This window comes from Balaenoptera borealis (genome assembly GCF_965194805.1).
Source record: "Balaenoptera borealis genome assembly, chromosome: 16".
Lineage (NCBI taxonomy): Eukaryota > Metazoa > Chordata > Mammalia > Artiodactyla > Balaenopteridae > Balaenoptera > Balaenoptera borealis.
This window is the reverse complement of record NC_138872.1, coordinates 38,300,371-38,319,805: the sequence shown is the minus strand read 5'-3', so window position 1 is coordinate 38,319,805 and position 19,435 is coordinate 38,300,371. Positions and strand designations below refer to the sequence as shown.

Below are 19,435 nucleotides of genomic sequence, written 5' to 3'. Positions count from 1 at the left end.
GTCAGACAGAAAACATTGTTTTCCTGGGCTTCTTTTATACAATTTCATTGGGTTCCATTCATCAGCTTTGGTGGTGAGTGTTCTGTAACTATTATCTCCCTTCAGGAATAAAGTTCAGGAAGCATTTTCCATAATCACGATCTAGTGGCATTTTCTAACCATGGTACCTTCTCCAGTGGACTTTGAAGAAATTAAGGAAAATGCATCATTATTTGGCAATTGGGAAACAGACCTGCACTTAAGACTCGTGGTCTCAGCATGAAGCAGAATGTTGAGCAAAAAAGAGATGGTCTCTACTCACTTCTTGATTCATTTTAATAGCAATTACAGTAAAAACAAACAAACAAGAAAGTGACCTTGATAACTTTTCCTGCATTTAGCCAAGGTCAAGTCCAACGTACATTCTTTTCTAAAAATGCTGCTTTGTCAACCAGCCAAGGACAAAGGAAGGTTGAGTCCAACTATATATCTTTTAAAATCTTGGGAATGTTTTAACAAGGAGAGAAAATTTTCTCATAATTACTATATAAGATGTCTGAATTCAATGCCTGCTATGCTCCTGGAGTTTGAAAACAGTGAACTGTCCTTTAATCATAAGTTTTTCCTTATTTATTCCAAGAATCTACTTAGCAAACACTTCTTCTAACAAAAACTGTTAATGCAAATCAATGTCAAAGTCTGACAAATTGGCATTTTTACCATCTTAATGCAGGTGAAGGAACTCATTTCTACAATTGGAATGTAAAGTTACCAAACTCCTTACAACACTGGCTTCTCCCGCCATCTACCCTGTCCATTTTTCCCACTTCTCCAGCCTTTTCTTACAACTTTCTCAAGTCCACCACACCACAGGCCCACTGGCCTTCATTCTGTTCTTAAAACACATGAGCTACTCAGTCATAAAAAAGAATGAAATCATGCCGTTTGCAACAACATGGATGGACCTAGAGATTATCATACTAAGTGGAGTAAGCCAGACAAAGACAAATATCATACGTTTTCACTTATATGTGGAATCAAAAAAAAATGATACAAATGAACTTATATACAAAACAGAAATAGACCCATCAACATAGAAAACAAACTTATGGTTACCAAAGGGGAAAGGGATAAATTAGGAGTTTGGGATTGACATATACACACTACTATATATAAAATAGATAACCAGCAAGGTCCTACTGTATAGCACAGGGAACTATACTCAATATTTTGTAATAACCTATAAAGGAAAAGAATCTGAAAAAGCATAGATATAAAATATATGTATAACTGAATCACTTTGCTGTACACCTGAAACTAACACAACACCATAAATCAACTATAATTCAATGTTAAAATTTTTTTTAAAAACCACATGAGCTTCTGCCCATCATGGGCCTTGACGAGGTCCACTCCCTCTGCCTAAACATCGGGCCCTCACATCTTGGCACACCTTGCTCTTCTCACCATTCTAGTCTCTGTTCAAGTGCCCATTTTTTGCCCCAGTTATTCCACAATCTAGTTAACTGTTTATTTTATCTCTTAGCAAATTATCACTCTCAGAAGTTTTCTCATTGCTACATTTATCTACCAGTTTATTTCTGTCTCTCCCACAAGCTGTGGGCTTCATGAAAGTAAGGGCCTTATCTGGATTGTTCACTACTCTATCCTTAGCTCCTAGGACATGAACTTGCCCAGAGTAGGCACTCAATAAATATTTGTTAAATGGATGGATGAATAAATAATGAATGAGCCAGGCTATTCATAACAATTGCTATTAGTGTCCTATCTGGATCACTTTACCAGTTCTGTTCATCCCCACTTGCTGTGTGGTTCAGGCTGCTAAGGGCTCATGCCTGCATCTTCTCTGGAGGACTGCCCTTGGGCATCTGGAACCCCTTACCTGTAGGGAATTTACAGTCCCCCTGAGGTATCCCATAGACAATGACTGACTGTGTGTGAGGGCAAAAGCCCAGCTTTCACGTAAAACAAACTCTCCATGGTGCCATTCACACACCAGAGCTCCTTGCTGGATCAGACTGAAGCTAGACTCTACCTGAATACTTGCCTTTGCTGAGTTTTTTCCCATTTCCTGTCCTGCTTCTTCCTTTCCCTTTCTTCCTCAATAAATAACTTTTCCCTGAATCCCTGTCTCAGGCTCTGCTTCTAGGAAACCCAACCTAAGACAAGTAAATAAATAAATAAATAAAATAAATAAAAGTTCATGAAGTCAGCATTTCCTCCCTGATAATAGTAGGTAGTGGCCAGTTAATATTCAATATGTGTTTATAAACAATTGCACTGTGTGTTCTGAATGCCACTGGGGAGAGGGAAGGTGTGACTTTTACAACAGTGGTCCAGGAGTCCTTGTAGTTATTGAAAAGGACTCACTTATTCATTTCCACACCATCCTTTGTCTGTAGACTACGTTAATGATATGCCTTATACAAATATATACCAAGAATGACAAATGCACATGGATGTTGTGTAACTAAAATTCACTTTATTACATAACATTCAATTTAGGGAAATTGTTGGTCACTTTAGATTCATCAATTTTAATACTCTTAGGTATGTAAGTTTTGTTAATGTTAAAGAGAGACTCTGATACTTTTAAGAGGTGGATATCATTGATTTAGAAAATACAGTACCAAAGCAAAAGAAAGGGAGAACACTGTGTCTAAAGAATCAACCTAAGGACCCAGGGTCAAATTCCAAGAAAAAGTTGCCTTCTCTGCCTCAGAATCTCTCCTCCCACCTATTTTCTTTAACATTTTCATTTATTTTTATTATCACCTGAAGTTACATAATTTGGAAATTTGTTTGAACTAATGAGCATCTCATTTTGAAATGCTAATGTCTTTGGGAGGGTTAGGGGTCAGCAACTCTCCCCAATTTAGTAAGAAATTGCCAAACCACTGATTCAACAAATATTTATTGAGAATTCACTATGTATAAGGCACTAAGCTTATCTAGCCAGGGATACAAAGTTTCATAAAGAACAGATCTTCCCCCTTAGAAATGGAGAGACAGAGGGAGAGAGAGAGAGAGAAAAGCTTTTTTCTTAACATCTGGCTAAAATGAAAATAATTGAGAACAGTGAAAGAACAAAGCTGGAATTGAAGAAATGCAATGAGGCTGGAAACAAGCTAGTGGGGGGCATGAAATGGGGATTGGGGAGGTTAGAACCATATAAAAGCATGAGCAGGTGAAAAAGAGAGGTTCCAGGAAATGAAGATGACAAAAGAAAATTGGTGTAGTCAGAAATGTTGACTGAGTCATCATACAAGGGCAAACAACTCTCTCCTCCCTCTCACCACTGTACCATGTAGCCCTTTGACTTTAAATGCAGGCTGATACCATTGTTGAGCTCCCTTAGGTGTGAAATAAATGTTATTGACCTACAACAGGACTCCAATCACTCACTTCAGTTACCTTTGCAGAAGGCAATGCTGGTTTTCAGACCTACTTATTAGTATGTATCTTAACATGCAATTCAATCTATAGAACACTAGGTCTGTGTCCGCAGGCTTGTGGTGATACTATTCATTAAAGATGACACTATTCATTAAAGATGAGCTATGATTTGGGAAATAGGCCAGCATTTTTCCCTATGAAGTAACTTTTGTATTGGCTAATAAACATTCCCATGTTCAACACAGGAAGGTTTTGTTAGCACCTATACCTCACTGGCTTTTAGATTCTATCTGGACGTTTGAGGGGAAAGTTAGACAATCTCAAAAGAGATTGTCATCTGTTATACACCAAGTGCAATGCTATGTGCAGGGGGAGTGAAGACATATTAGTTAAACACCTCACTTCTAGGAAATCAAACATTGGGATTCCAAAGAAGTAATGATTAATTCTACCTAATCGAATCAGGAAAGGTCTCAGGAAGGAGAGGATGTTGTCTTTAAAGGAAAAGTAGGTAAAGATATCCCAGGTAGCTGGAAAAGCCTGTGCAAAGATACTGAAATAGGAAAGTGTATGACCTAGTTGGGGAAGTGAAGAGATTAGTAAAGCTGAAAAGGAATGCCTGCACACCCCTTCATGCGTTTAGGGCCACTGGTCATTTGGGTATACTGTTTTGTGAAGTGCCTACTCAAATCTCAAGCCTTCTGCCTAGTCTACTATTGAGTCCTTTGCCTTTTCTTTATTGATGTATAGGAGCTCTTTATATATTAAAGACATGAGTCCTTTACCCAGGTATATATTATATATATATATATATATGTGTATATATATATATATATATATATATATAGTATATATCTTCCAGTCTATGGGTTTCCCTTTCTCTCTCAAAAGTGTCCTTTGAAAGGCTTAACAGCCAATTTACCAACTTTTCCCTTTATGCTTAGCACTTTTGGGGTATTGTTTACAAAAACTTTTCACAACCACACTATTCATAATTGCCAAAAGTTATAAGCAACCCAAATGTTCATCAAGTGTAGACTGGCTAAATAAATATCCTTCAGTGGAATATTATACAGTGATAAATATGAATCAACTTCAACCACATGTACATATGGATGAAACAAACATAATATTAACTGACATAGTAAAATACATACTCTATAATTACATCTATGTAAAGTTCACAAAAAAGGCAAAACTAATGTATGAGATTATATGTCAGGACAATGGTTACCCCTGCAGGGGTAGTAACTGGGAAGGACCTTGAGGGGCTTTTGGGTGCTGGTCGTATTCTGTTTCATGATCTGGTTGCTAATTTCATGGGCATAAAATTTTTATAAGAATTCATTAAGTAGCACACATTTTTTTCAACACTTATGTTATACTTCTGTAGAATTATTTACATTTAAATATACAAGAAAAAAAAAAAAAAACACCTGAGGGAGAGTAGTGGCAAAACAAAATTAGACTGGAAGAAACAAAATGATCTAGAATTTGAAGATCCTACTAAGAAGTTTGGAGAGTTTTAATGAGTTTTTAAGATCTTTAAGTTAGGCTTTGGAAAGACAGACATGCTGCGTAGAGGACCGAGATGAGTGTGGATGTGACGGGAGGCAAAGAGACCCATTTGGAAGCCCTATGACAGCCCAAGAGAGACATGAGGAATCCTGATGGGAAGAAAAGGCAGTGGCAATGGATAGAGATGACCTTGGATCTTCTCACCAAATGTTTCTTTAAAATCCACTCACCAGTGTCATAAGACCAGAAGCACCTGCCCAAAGTGTGGGGGGCAAAGCCCTACAAATCTTTGACAGATGTTGAGTTTTCAAACAGTGAGAGACCTTGATAAACAAACCTCTCTCCTGGATTTATTAAGTCCAAGCCTTTTTGTCTGGCTCTTGTCTTGGATTGTAAGACATGAGTGCTAATACAAATCCACATATGGATCAGTGGAAAGTTATAGAACTGACGCAATATTGTTTGACACATTTTTCCTTACCCCCACTCTCCCCTGCATACTCTTCAAGTCCTCTTGCTGGGTGGTTTCTCCTTGTCTCCTTAATTCCCTCCTCTGTCTGCATGCTCGTTAGGAGAAAGAGTGATTCCTTTTCTTGGAAATGAGGAGCTCTGGAAGGAGCAGCTGCACGGGAAGCTCAGGTAGGGAGCATGGCTCAGACAGTGCCATGAAATCTTCCACAGGTGCTGGGGCAGGACCACATTGATGCCACATGCGGGCAACATGGCGGGGTGCACACACCTTGCTACCATTTGTGTCCCCTCCATTATGCTCACCAGCAAGTATTTATTGGGCCTCTCTGGCTGAGCCACATGTTCAATTGTATGCTTCATGGCAAAGAGCAGGAAGGAAGCATGAAATCTATCCCCACAGCTGCAAGTGAAATCAAAATCAAAAGACCTAGTGTGCACCCCACTCCATCCTGCCTCAGGCCCTGGAAGAGTAGACTCTGCCCACCAAGGATTCCCTGAAGAAAAAGAAAAACTTAAACACAGCCTCTCCAAGAGCAGAACCAAAAACTAAGCAGAGACAAAGATTTTCTGGTCAAACAATTGGCTTTGGTTTCCTAACCTTTCTTTTATGGTATGTTCTCTTCTCAAGGTCTCTCTTTGGAGCTGATATCCTCATACTCTTTTCTAGATTTTATATGAGAAGGTTTCTTTTTATATATTCCTTGAACTCTCTCTGTTTTGTGCTTGCCACCTTATGAAAAGGCAACTGACATGGTCCAAAACCAATTTCAAATTTCATGTCCCTGAGTTTGCTGTATGGCTCTTTCCTGAAAAGTCAAGATGTCAGAATCAACCCTACCCAGAAAAAAACCAGCGACCTTGGCCCAAAGTAAGTCTTCTCCACCTGTCTTTTCTGAAGGAGTACAATCCATGCAGAGCATTGCTCAGCCTCAAAGGCTGGACAAAAGCACCATCACTTTCTTACGTGAGAAAATATGGCCTTTCCCACTGACCTGGGAAAATTCCCGAGTCTAACTCAAGTCACGTGCTGACAGTTCCAGAGCAGTAGCAACATAATAGTGATTTAGAATCCATGAGAAGGAAGGCTTCTCTCAGGCCAGGTTAAGCCTTCAAAGTTCCCAGGACTTAACAGTTGCCAATTCACTCCTGAAATAACACACCTCTCTTTTTTTCTAGCCAAAGAGTCATAAGGACCGCTATTCATTTGCTGGGCATCCACTTAATTAATTGCTTCTGAGAAGTAAGCTTTGAGTGGCCATGTATCTCATCTACCACAGTGGTGTCAATGATTGTTCCCTCAAGAAATATACCTATGTCTCACTGAGGTAAACTCTTAATTTCCAGAGAATATAGAGAGTTGTATTTGCAAGCCAGGCCTTGAGCTAGTCATCTTAACTTGGAATATTATTGGCATTTCTGTCTTGGGATGAAAATGGTACTAGAAGTTTTCCCATCTTTTCCTCCTTCCTGTTGCACAGTTACATGAAGTCTTGCCTACATCATCTTTTGAACTGGCTGAAGTCATATGTAGAAGTGTTTCTTAGACACTTCCACCAAAGTTGTCCTTTTAGCATAAGAGAACATTGTACGCTGGGAAAACTGGACAGCTACATGTAAAAGAATGAAATTAGAACACTCCCTAACACCATACACAAGAATAAACTCAAAATGGATTAAAGACCTAAATGTAAGGCCAGTTTGACACCATCAAACTCTTAGAGGAAAACATAGGCAGAACACTCTATGACATAAAATCATATCAAGATCCTTTTTGACCCACCTCCTAGAGAAATGGAAATAAAAACAAAAATAAACAAATGGGACCTAATGAAACTTAAAAGCTTTTGCACAGCAAAGGAAACCATAAACAAGACGAAAAGACAACCCTCAGAATGGGAGAAAATATTTGCAAATGAAGCAACTGACAAAGGATTAATCTCCAAAATTTACAAGCAGCTCATGCAGCTCAATATGAAAAAAACAAACAACCCAGTCCAAAAATGGGCAGAAGACCTAAATAGACATTTCTCCAAAGAAGATATACAGATTGCCAACAAACACAGGAAAGAATGCTCAACATCATTAATCATTAGAGAAATGTAAATCAAAACTACAATGAGATATCATCTCACACCGGTCAGAATGGCTATCATCAAAAAATCTACAAACAATAAATGCTGGAGAGGGTGTGGAGAAAAGGGAACCCTCTTGCACTGTTGGTGGGAAAGTAAATTGATACAGTCACTATGGAGAACAGCATGGAGGTTCCTTAAAAAACTAAAAATAGAACTACCATATGACCTAGCAATCCCACTACTGGGCATATACTCTGAGAAAACCATAATTCAAAAAGAGTCATGTACCAAAATGTTCATTGCAGCTCTATTTACAATAGCCAGGACATGGAAGCAACCTAACTGTCCATCAACAGATGAATGGATAAGGAAGATGTGGCACATATATACAATGGAATATTACTCAGCCATAAAAAGGAAAGAAACCGAATTATTTGTAGTTGGGTGGATGGATCTAGAGACTGTCATTCAGAGTGAAGTAAGTCAGAAAGAGAAAAACAAATACTGTATGCTAACACATATATATGGAATCTAAAAAAAAAAAAATGGTCATGAAGAACCTAGGGGCAAGACGGGAATAAAGATGCAGACCTACTAGAGAATGGACTTGAGGATACAGAGAGGGGGAAGGGTAAGCTGGGACAAAGTGAGAGAGTGGCATGGACATATATACACTACCAAACGTAAAATAGATAGCTAGTGGGAAGCAGCCGCATAGCACAGGGAGATCAGCTCGGTGCTTTGTGACCACCTAGAGGGGTCGGATAGGGAGGGTGGGAGGGAGGGAGATGCAAGAGGGAAGAGATATGGGGACATATGTATATGTATAACTGATTCACTTTGTTATAAAGCAGAAACTAACACACCATTGTAAAGCAATTATACTCCAATAAAGATGTTAAAAAAAAAAAAAAAAGAGAACATTGTACTACACCAGATATCTGAAGGGTGAACTCATTATAGTCCACCATCATTGCAACTTTTTTCTTTGAAATCTCATATTTATCTTGAAAGTTCATGTAGTATTTATATACTGCTCTAAATTATCTGTGCCCTCTTTCAATATAAAACTAGTTACAAATTGTGTAACACCACCTTCAGGTGATGCTCTAGGAATCTGCATCAGGTTCTATTCTGTAGATAGTCTTCCATGGCTTTGAGAAGCAATGGACAAATTTTATAAGATCCTTTGAAAAAAGGACATAATAAAACATGTTAACCAATGTTAGTTTGTTGAATTGAGTTTACAGAGACATGCTTATAAGATGTCACATGCAGATTGGAGTAAAAGAAAAGATACAGAGGGGCAGAGACCGAGAATAAATGAATGAATGAAAGGAAAATGAGAGATGATCCCTTGCCCCCTTCTTTGGGAGAAAAAAAAGAAGATTCTGTATTTCACTCCCCTGTTGAAACATCAGGATGGAATAGAACTTTGAATTCAAGTAGGTGGCTGGTTCTTCAGTGTCTGTAAACCCAAGACTAAATCTGCAGGTCATTTTATCTCTTATCTCTTTCTGGGACAAACTACCATAATCTCATCAGGGAAAACCTGCAGCCAGGTTTTCCAGCACTTCAGCCAGCACTTCAGTAGTGGGCAACTTCATACTTACCATCCTAATTCATCCCCAAAGTCCTTTGGAAAATCTTGTCTGGTAAGTATGGAAGAAAGGCAACTGTCATAATACAAAAGTGGGTTTCCACATAGTCAAAAGAAGTCAGCATGGAATTTAGGATGGAGTTTATCTTGGGTCCTGGAAGACTCTAGGTCTACTTGGTATTAATCATTGTAGTAGTAACATGGTCTAGCAAAATCTGTGTCTAGGTTCATATGGGTCATTCAAATCTGTGCACAGACCTCAGTAGCACAGAGCCCGGTTCATATACCCATTACCTGAGGTCCTATTGTTTTCCCAACTTCTATTAAGTCCCTCCAGCCTCTTCTCCTAAACAAAGACTTGGAGAGAATCAAAACCACACCTACTTGAGGTGTTTGCCCTCCCAGAAAGTCCAACTGTAATGTCTCAAAATCTCTGCAAAGCTCATGCTGCACTTCTTTCTTTCTTCCTTCTTTCCAGGCCCAAGATGAAGATTCACATGGAAGTAATTTATTGAGGAAGAAAAACGAGAGTAAGGGAAGCCGGACAGGGAAAGGGAAGCAGAATTAGGGTGTGGCCTCAGCTGAAGTCTGGCCTCAGTCTTATCCCACTGGGAGCTCTGGAGCATGGATTGCTCCACAGAGTTGCCCCCTGCCCTTTTCGAGGCAAAAGGTCCTTTTGTGCCCCTGCGTCAGTCAAGCATTGGCTGTGGGCCACACCCAGGGGCAGAAGAGTTGCTTAACTTCCCAGGCAATTCTAGGCTAGGCAACTCCCATTTGGCCAATGGCAATTCTCCAGAGAAAGAGGCAGCTGTAAGCCATTAATAGCTAATGCTCATAGCACGTGGGATATGGGAACACCAGCCTGGCAAAGGAGAATTGGGTGGGTCAGCAATAGCATCCCTATACTTACCTATCCTGATTCATTTCAAAAGATATTCTTCTGGACAAAATTTGGACCCCTAATGCTTGCTTTAAAACAATTCAAATGGAGCAGAATATAATAATATACTAATCCACAGTATTTATTAAGAGCCTACTGAGTATCAGGTACTTTTCTAAATGTATCATGTTTACAATAAACCTAAGAGGCAGGCACTATTATTACTCACATCTTCCATACAAGAAAATGGAGGGACAGAGTAATTAAAGAACAAAGCAAGCTAGTAAGTGGCAGAGCCAGAATTAGCACCCTACCCTCTTAATTCTGCATTAAACTGCCCCTTGCTTGTTGCCACAGGGTAGCAGCAACAGAGAGAAAACAATAAGCTCAGAGCTAAAGCAGAAAATTTCACTTATATAAGATGCCACGCCCAACTAGGTGAGAGAAAAACCTTTTAAATGATGAATATAAAAGCTTAAGCACAGTTAAGACTCATTTGTGTGGGGGTGAATTTCAGAAACGTGTCAGTTTTATCTATTGGGTTGATGTTCGTTCGCCATTTGAACTTTCATCATTTAAATCCCATGAAAGTGCAGTTGCATAAGACATGACCCTATGCCAAATGAAATAATAACTTTTTTTTAACTTTTGTTAAGCACATTCTGTGTGCCAGGCACTGTTCTCAGCAGTTAACATGGGTTATATTATGTAATCCTCACAACCATGCCATGTGGCAGCCCCATTTTCAGATAAAGAAACTGAGGCACTAATATGTCCAAGGGCATATAAATAGAAGCATCAGGGCCAGGTTTCAGAGTAAGTAATCTGGCTGCGGATCTTCTGTTCCTAACTTCACTCTGTTGCCGCCAGAGGAGTTGTGGAAGGTCAGAGCTAGAAGTCATGTTGGAAGGCCAACTTTCCCAATTTAGAGATGAGGAAACTGAGGCCCAGAAAAAGGTGGTGACTTGCACAAAGTCACATAGACCCAGGACTCTCAATTTTCCTAACAGTATTTTCCATATTTTGACAGTTTTGCTCACCCAAATTACATAAACACAGAAATAGTATAATTTACTTGCCAGTAGTTCAGGGGTGTGTTTTTAAATGTTTGAAGTCTCTTTCTAAGGCAAGAAAGAAATATTAGTCTGTCTAGCCTAGGAAAAAACTACTCCCTATCTCTAGTGACTGTTATGAGATATGGTAACTCATGTATACCTATGTGATGTGACTATCAAGTTGCTATTCTATCTTCTGGCTGAAACCTGCAAACTCCAGTCTGGGAGTACATCCCTTTAGGGAAGGAAAAGGAAAACAAGAATTGATATTTATTAAATATCTGCTAGATGCCAAAGCCAGTGGCTCTAGGCATGCTATGTAAATTATCCATTAAAACAATCTTTAGAATCAGAATATGTATCAGTTAGCACTTGCTGCATAACTCACCTAAATTTTAGTGGCTTAAGATGCAACAATTTATTATTGCTGATGAGTAGCTGGGTGGCTCTGGGGATTCATGCCAGGCTGAACTGATTTCAGTTGAGTTCACCCATGTTCCTGGATTGGCTGGGGACTGGCTGGTAGAGGATGCCTTCAGCTGGGATGGCTCATCTCTGTTCCACGTCCTACTAAAGGATATTCCAGGCTTTTTCACATGGCAAGAGCAGAAGAGAGCAAGCAGAAGCATATGAGGCCTCCAAGGCCTAGGATCAGAATGGGCGCATCGTCCCTTGGATGCCATTCTATTGGCCAAAGCACAGTCGTGAGGCTGGCCCAGGTTCAAGGGGGAATGGGAAAGACTCCACCTATTGATGAAGTGAGCTGCAAGATCACATTGTCAACGGTATGGATATAGAAAGTGATAGAAAATTGGAGACATCTTTGCAATCAATCTACCACAAATATTCTGGAATATTCCAGATCATTTAAGTTGTATATTTTCCCTCAAAAGTATATCTCTCTCATATGAAGACATTTGAGTTCCCTTTGTGTCACTTTCAGAAAAATTCAGGAAAGCTGCCACCGGGTTTTAAGATGGCATACAGAATTTTCAATTTACCCGTGACCATCTATTCCCACCAAAAGTCTTTGGGCTCTCATTCTAAATAACAGCAAGAGAGAGCTAAATCTATCTCCCCTCTCCCTACCCACTATATCACTTACTGGTTGAAAAAAAGAGGCAACTAGATAGGAAACATTCTATGCCTGAGTTTCCAGCTGGATATGGTAAGAAACCAGCCCAGCGACTAAGGATCCTCCCAAGGGAATACCCATGGCTTCAACCAAAATGAAGCACATCTTTTTCTGGTGTTTTGTTTTGCAACTAGAAAAGAAAGACACATTAGAAAGAAGAAAACAAAAACCTCTAAATCAGGGATCACAAATAGTTTTTATCACATATGCCAACCCAGTTGGTTAGTGGAAGTTGCCAGGAGTGCTATGTTGAAAAGGAATATTAGGCCTTGGACAGTTCTAATAAAATTAGTAAACTACAAGAATTTTCCAGCTAATAGAGATAGATCTTGATGAAGTAGTGCCTTTATCCTAATTCACACTAAGATGAAACAAGAGTCGAGCAGTGACTGATTCCCACCATTAGGTTCAACAGGATAAGCTGACCCTCCTCTCCGGGACCTCTCTCCCAATAATTCTTTCTCACAACTTCCAGCTGGACTATTTTTGAGAAAGGCAAATACAGCAGGGTTTCGATCAGCTCTTGGGTTTTATCCTGGTTAATCCAAAGATAAATACATGGGCTTATACCAAATCCAAAACCAGGAGAAATGATCAAAAATACAAAAATAATTCAAGCGCGCCACTGCAGAATACACCCTCTCTTTGCTCACACCACGCTTCCACTTACATGTTTCTCAGTATAACATCATCCACCTACTGAGTCAAGAAGGATCTGAGGCCAGACCCTGATGGCCAGGGTCTGCTTGAAGAAGACACATCTCAGACCCAGAACAAGGCTTATCAACATGGTGCAATCTATATAACATGGCACAGTGAAAAGGTCCAAAACCACGAGGGTTCAAATTTTGCTTTTGGCCTTTGCCATTATGCAAGTATTAACATCCTTCCCATAGTCTCAAAAGAGATACAATATATCCATCTCAGGGATTGGGTGATAATTAAATGAACTATTATGTAAAGCACCCAGATTAATAACTAGCACATAGTTGAGGCCCCTAAGTATAGCTATTATTAGCAATAGCAAGGATTTATTCAGTTTCTATCATACGCTAGGAACTATGTTCCAAGCTGTGTGTAAGGAGAAAAGAAACAAAACATAAAGACCTGCTTTTTACCTTTGGGAAATACAGAGTCTATCTGGGAGTCAAGGCGAATACACATGAAATAAATGAGAACTGTGGAGAACAGTATATTAAATGTTCGAGAAAACCCTGAGAATCCTGCGAGTCTAGGATCGTTGCTTCTATTTCTTGCCAGAAAAATAAATTAGTTTCTTAAATATGTTGACAGTTCCATTCTCTTAAGATAGTTATTGGAGGTGACAAGCATCCAACTCATCTGAGCCTTGAACATTTTTATTTGTACTTTGAGTGCCACCAAATCATTTTATATGACAAATATAAAGGATAGCCCATTATTAGCTAAAGAGAATGAGGCCACTACCTATCACCCTGGTGCCCCATCTTTTACTTTCCATATCATCAACCTCCCATCATCTGGCAGACCATGGGTTCTCAATGAGGCAGAATAAAAGTGACAATAGGCCAAGACCTGACGCTTTCCAGATTTTTCCCTAGATGCCAATGGTTCTGAATAATCACCCTTTCTTTCCATTACTGAGATGCCATTGTGCAGGCAGAGCATGTTCTCAGTTGCCTACAGTAGGCTAGCGGCAGGGATATATCGTTCAAAGATAACTCATGTCTTATTAAATGTCAAAACTCAACTCACGTGATTCAGCCACTGCCTCACCCAGTTGCAGGCTAGAAAATTCATCTGGGCTAACACCTCTATGAACATTGGGAGGGAAGGTGATCATCAAGCCCCACCAAAGAGCAGGAAACAATGACCAAACCGTGGAGATGAAGGCCTTTGTCATGTCATAAAACAGCAGTGATTGCAATTAAATGCTGATAAAAAATGAAAAAGTCTCTTGTTGCTGGAGGTCAGGTGCTAGAACAAAGTACAACTCTTTCTGAGAAGCTTGGAAAAGATATGCCTCTGAACTGTGCTTGTGTGAAGATAGATTCATCCATCCTTGTTGTGGGCACCTTAGAGGAAGCAACAGTATAGAGCCATAGAGGACTGAGAGAACACACAAAACGTGAGCATTCCTTTTAGAGGTGCAACCTCCCAGGCTCACGTGGCTCCCCCAGCAGATGGCTGCTCTTGAATGATTTTCCCAACCAGATTGTGATGTGGATGTTGATGGTGAGAGAGCAAATCCCACTATTATTTGGTTGTCACAAGAGTCAAAAAACAAGACAAAAAAGAGAAAATCTGCCCAAAGTTAACAGGAGTAAACATTCAGAAATCTTTGGAACATAGGTTTTTAGAATAAAGTCTAGGTGTTCTTTACTCTAAGATGATACTTAGGTTGTCTTAATCCAAACACACAAGGAGAATGGAGGTGGCAGTAAATGCGTTTCTAGAAAAGGTTTTCCAAGGGTCTTTGCAGTCTAAAATATATCTTCTCTAATGACTCGCCCCCAGACCCAGGATATGTATGAGTTGTGCATGGGTGGCTGTGTATGTTTCTGTATTGACAGTCATAAATGCGTGTGATTTTTCTTTTTTTTTTTTGATCAAAGGGAATTGTTTTAATTTTCTTTTTTATACAGTTAGTATTCCCTTTGTTATACAAACAGATCACTGAAGAAACTGGCTCGAGTTTATCTTCAAACCCAACAATCAGTCTCAGCATTACGAGCTGCTTATACTATGAGGGGTGCACGGGAAGTGGGTCTGACTGACTCAGCATCCCTTGCTCCTTTAAGGGAACAGTGGACAAAACTGTCCACACTGTACAGTTCTTTTTCTCTAACCCTCTCCTTTCTATTAAGCCTGTAGAGGCAACTTTACATCAGGTAAATGTGAATATGATGTGTTCCACTGTATATAAGTTATTCACAGTCTTGCCGTCTCTTTACCCATAGATGGTAAATTCTGAATTGTTTTTATTTGGCTGCACTGAACATTTGTGTGCATACTTAGCTTAGTATATTATTTTTCCATGATTTTTATAAGATCGAGAGTCTCTTATTTGACTTTTGTATTCTCCTCTATCATTTTCCTGTATTTTCTTTTTTATCCTTCTAGTTTCATGGGAGTTAATATACTCTATCCTTTCTTTTTATTTTTTGTGCATTGCTCTTCTCAGTGGTTAAGGAAGTGACAAGAAATATATAGGGACTCAATAAGCACTAACAAAATAAGTTAAAATAAAGTTGAAAACTCAGATCAGACCAGATATAATTCAATATTCCTAAATGACTTAGACAGTGGTTTCCAAAAGTTGGTCATGAGCTGAATAAATCAAAATAATCAGGGGGTCTTATAAAGATACTAAGTCCCAGATTTCAGCCTGTAGTAACCAAATGGAAACTCTGGGAGAGAGGCCCCCAAATTTTAAAGTTCCCCCAAGTGATTCTGACACAAATTTCTCAGATAGATGATAGCTTTAGGTCTTACAACAAATGGATTAGTAATTATGTCCCCTGTAGGAAACAGCACTAGACAGTGAGTGGGGGAATTTGGGCCAAGGTCATCCTCTGCCTCTGAGAAGCTCTGTATCCTGTACTCTTGGTTTCCCAAGTTCGGGCTGGGAAACAGCAGCATCAGTATCTCCTGGGAGCTTGTTTGAAGTGCAGTATCTCAGGCCCACCCTTCACCTACTGCATCAGGATCTGTGTTTTAACAAGATCTCCAGGTGATTCCTGTGCAGCTTGAAGTTGGAGAATTGTCCAGACCAAGACATTCAGCTTTCCCTGGGTTTCATTTGGAAACAGATGGACTTGAGCCAGATGGTTTCTACGTCATCCTCCAGCCCTACCATTGCATGATGACCCTCAGAGTGAAGATGCAAAGGGGAAATATGATAGAAAGTTCTGGATAGGATGCCAGAAAAAACTTAAGATTAGATACACACATACACACACTTCTTTTCTTTTGAACTTTAGAATTTTATTCATTTTTTTATACAGCAGGTTCTTATTAGTTATCCATTTTATACATATTAGTGTATATGTCAATCCACACACACTTTTATAGCAAACATTTGTCTAAGAAAAATCCATATCCCATGATATACACACCGTCATCTGAGACCATGAGGACATGGTCAGTCCCTTGCTGGGGATGGGAAACTGAGGAAATGAGGAAGGTTGTGGACAACCCGAAGTCCCAGGGCAAGTCCAGGGGAGAGGAAGGACTGGAATCCAGGTGTCTCCACTCCCAGCCCTGGACCACCCTGTCTTGTTGTCTCAGCTGCATCAGGAAAAATTAAGAAAACAAGAGCAGGACATAATAACAAAGACAGCAGGTGTTTATAGGGGGTGGTATATGGACATGGCTCCTCAACTCCATCCTGGAGCCACTTTAGTCCTTGGATTATTATTTCAACATTAGGGCCCCTATATTCTGACAACCATCCTTCTTTCCCACATCTCCAGCCCTGTTCGATTTCTTTTTAGGGAACCAATGTCAAAAGAATATACTCTTCTAGTTCCCAAGAGTCATATTTCATGAATCCTGATGGGCACCCTTCCTTTCCAGATTCCAAACCTTAGTCTCCTGTCATTTATTCTTTGCTGGGCTCTCTAGATAAGTCATGTGTATTCCTTATTATAAGGTTCCCATGTCAGGAATTCAGACATTTATACACAGAGCTAAATACAAATATAGATTCATTTATTCTTTCTAATTCCACAAGAAATTTATAAACATTAATAACATTCAAACACTATATAAATATGCAACATAAAAAGTGAAATTTCCTCTTCTCACAGGCCTCCAGAAACAACCACTGCCAACAGAGTGGCCTTCTCCATTGTTTTTAATTTTTCTTATGCATAACATTTTAAAAAGCAGGGTCGGGCTTCCCTGGTGGCGCAGTGGTTGAGAATCTGCCTGCTAATGCAGGGGACACGGGTTCGCGCCCTGGTCTGGGAAGATCTCACATGCCGCGGAGCGACTAGGCCCGTGAGCCACAACTACTGAGCCTGCGCGTCTGGAGCCTGTGCTCCGCAACAAGAGAGGCCGCGATAGTGAGAGGCCCGCGCATCGCGATGAAGAGTGGCCCCCGCTTGCCACAACTAGAGAAAGCCCTCGCACAGAAACGAAGACCCAACACAGCCAAAAATAAATAAATTAATAAAAAGCAGGGTCATATCACACAAACTATTTTATAACTTGCTTTCTTGACTTTACATCTCTTGGTCATCTTTCCAAGTCAATTTATAGTGGTCTTTCTTCTTCCTTCTAATATCTGCAAGGCACTCCAGCATTTTCCCAACCATGGATCTGTCAGTGGACACTCGGATTATTTCTAATTTTCCTCTGTTCCAAACTACACTGCACATTAGAATATCTAACACCAGGAGCTACACGTGAAACAGCAAGGTCTTCCGTTTATTTCACTTGCTGACTGTTGGTTTTTCTCTCACTGCATCTTTGGTCTCCAGTTGTGATAATGGTGGTAGCAGAAGACTGGATTTACTGGAGGGTTCAAAGATTATAGAATTATGACTCCCACTGTCAGAATCCTGCATGGACTCTCACTGGGGTCCCTCTTTCCTAAGGGAGCCCCTTGCCCATATATATGCCATCCACCCCCCACATCCTTGCCTCTTAAGCGATGGGGAGCTGGTGCTTCATTCCATAGGGCTCAGGTGCTGTCACTGGGACAGTCAGCAATACAGACAAAGTCACCAATCTTGAAGAGTCTTTAGTCTAGGAAGGATACTAGAGAAGTAAACAGAGGAACAAAAATTTCAGATGGAGATATGGTATGAAGAAAATACTACCAGGTATTGAGATAGAGAATAACTGAATGGGAGAAGGGAAGGGAATTTTTCAAAACCTTTTTTGAACAGGTAAGATAATCACATTGTTAAAAATTCTAATGTATTTTAGAGATTATTCCATTTTGGCATGTAGATTCTTTTTTATAACTGCATAGTATTTCACTATGTGGACGTACTATAATTACACAGCCAGTCCTTTACTGATAGACGTTTAGGTCATTTCCAATCTTTTACCAACCAATGTTGTAATGAAGTATCCTGGACATGTGTCATTTTACACATATGCAAGTGCGTCTACAGAATAAGTTCCTAGCTGTCAATTCACTGGGTCAAAGGGGACTTATAATTTTGATAGATATTGCCAAGTTGTAGGGCAGGGCTCAGCAAATTTTTTCTATAGAAAAAGTAAAAGTAAATATTTTCAGCTGTACAGTCCAGACAGTCTCCGTTGTTACTACTCAAGTCTGCCATTGGAGCACAAGAGCAACCATAGAGCAACCAAAGAAATCAGCATGACTTAGTTCCAATAACATTTTATTTAAGGACATGGAATTTGAATTCTATATAATTTTTACATGACACACAATGTTATTCTTTTGATTTTTTTTCAACTGTTTAAAAATGTGAAAACTGTTTTTAGCTCATGGGCAGTACCAAAACAGGCATCAGGCTGGATTTCACTCACAGGCTGTGGTGTGCTGACCCCTGCCATTTACATTACGTGCCGCTACACTTGGAAGTCTGCATTCACCTACAGCACTGGCAGCACCAGGCATTACCAACTTTCAAGTCTTGCCAATTTGACAGGTGAAATTGTACCTTAGTTTAGTTTAGCTTTACTTGCATTTCTCTTTTCATAAGCAAAGTAAATGATCTTTTCTTATCAATTTCCTTTTGTGTAAACCATTCTATGTTCATTATTTAGTTGATATTAGTCATTTTCTTGTTGGTTTGTGTGCCTTCTTCATAGCATACAGAAACTAACACTTTGACAAAATTACAATATTTTTCCCAGTTTGTCATTTCTCTTTAACTTTGATGTTGGTGATTTTTACTGGCTACAAACACTTCATTTTTAATCAATCTTTGATTTTATGTCTTACAGATTTTCTGTCATCGTTAGAAAGACTTTCCCCCTTCTATAGTTATAATTTTTGCATTTTCTTATATTTTTATGGTTTCTTTTTTAACATCTAACTATTTTATTCATTTGGAACTTATCATACTGTAAGGTGTGATGGGCTATTTAGTTGTCCTAACCTAATTCATTGAATAATCTTTCTTCACTGACTTTAGATGCAACCTTCATCTTATTTTAAATTCTTATGTGTATTAGGGTCTGTTTCTGGAGTTTCTATTCTGTTCCAATGATGTTTTCTTATTCATATGCATGTACCATACTGCCTTAATTAATAAGTTTTTATAAAATTTAATAGTCACCACTCATTATTTTTATTTTCCAGAATGTCATTATTAATTATTTACCTTTCTAAATAAA

The 19,435-nt window shown here is 39.3% G+C and overlaps 1 long non-coding RNA gene across 2 annotated transcripts in view; it reads right to left on the bottom strand.

Moving 5' to 3' along the window:
* Window positions 1–4,227: 4,227 nt before the first annotated feature.
* The window catches only part of LOC309612904, a 48,089-nt gene continuing 32,881 nt past the window's right edge, over window positions 4,228–19,435 (bottom strand). The window contains exons 2-3 of one of the 2 annotated variants that reach the window (XR_014235392.1): window positions 17,759–17,875; window positions 4,228–16,399 (exon numbers count right to left, since the gene is read on the bottom strand). This is a non-coding gene — a long non-coding RNA (uncharacterized lncRNA). Of the gene's footprint in view, window positions 17,876–19,435 lie in introns of both variants that reach the window. The other variant, XR_014235391.1, reaches the window with a different exon arrangement.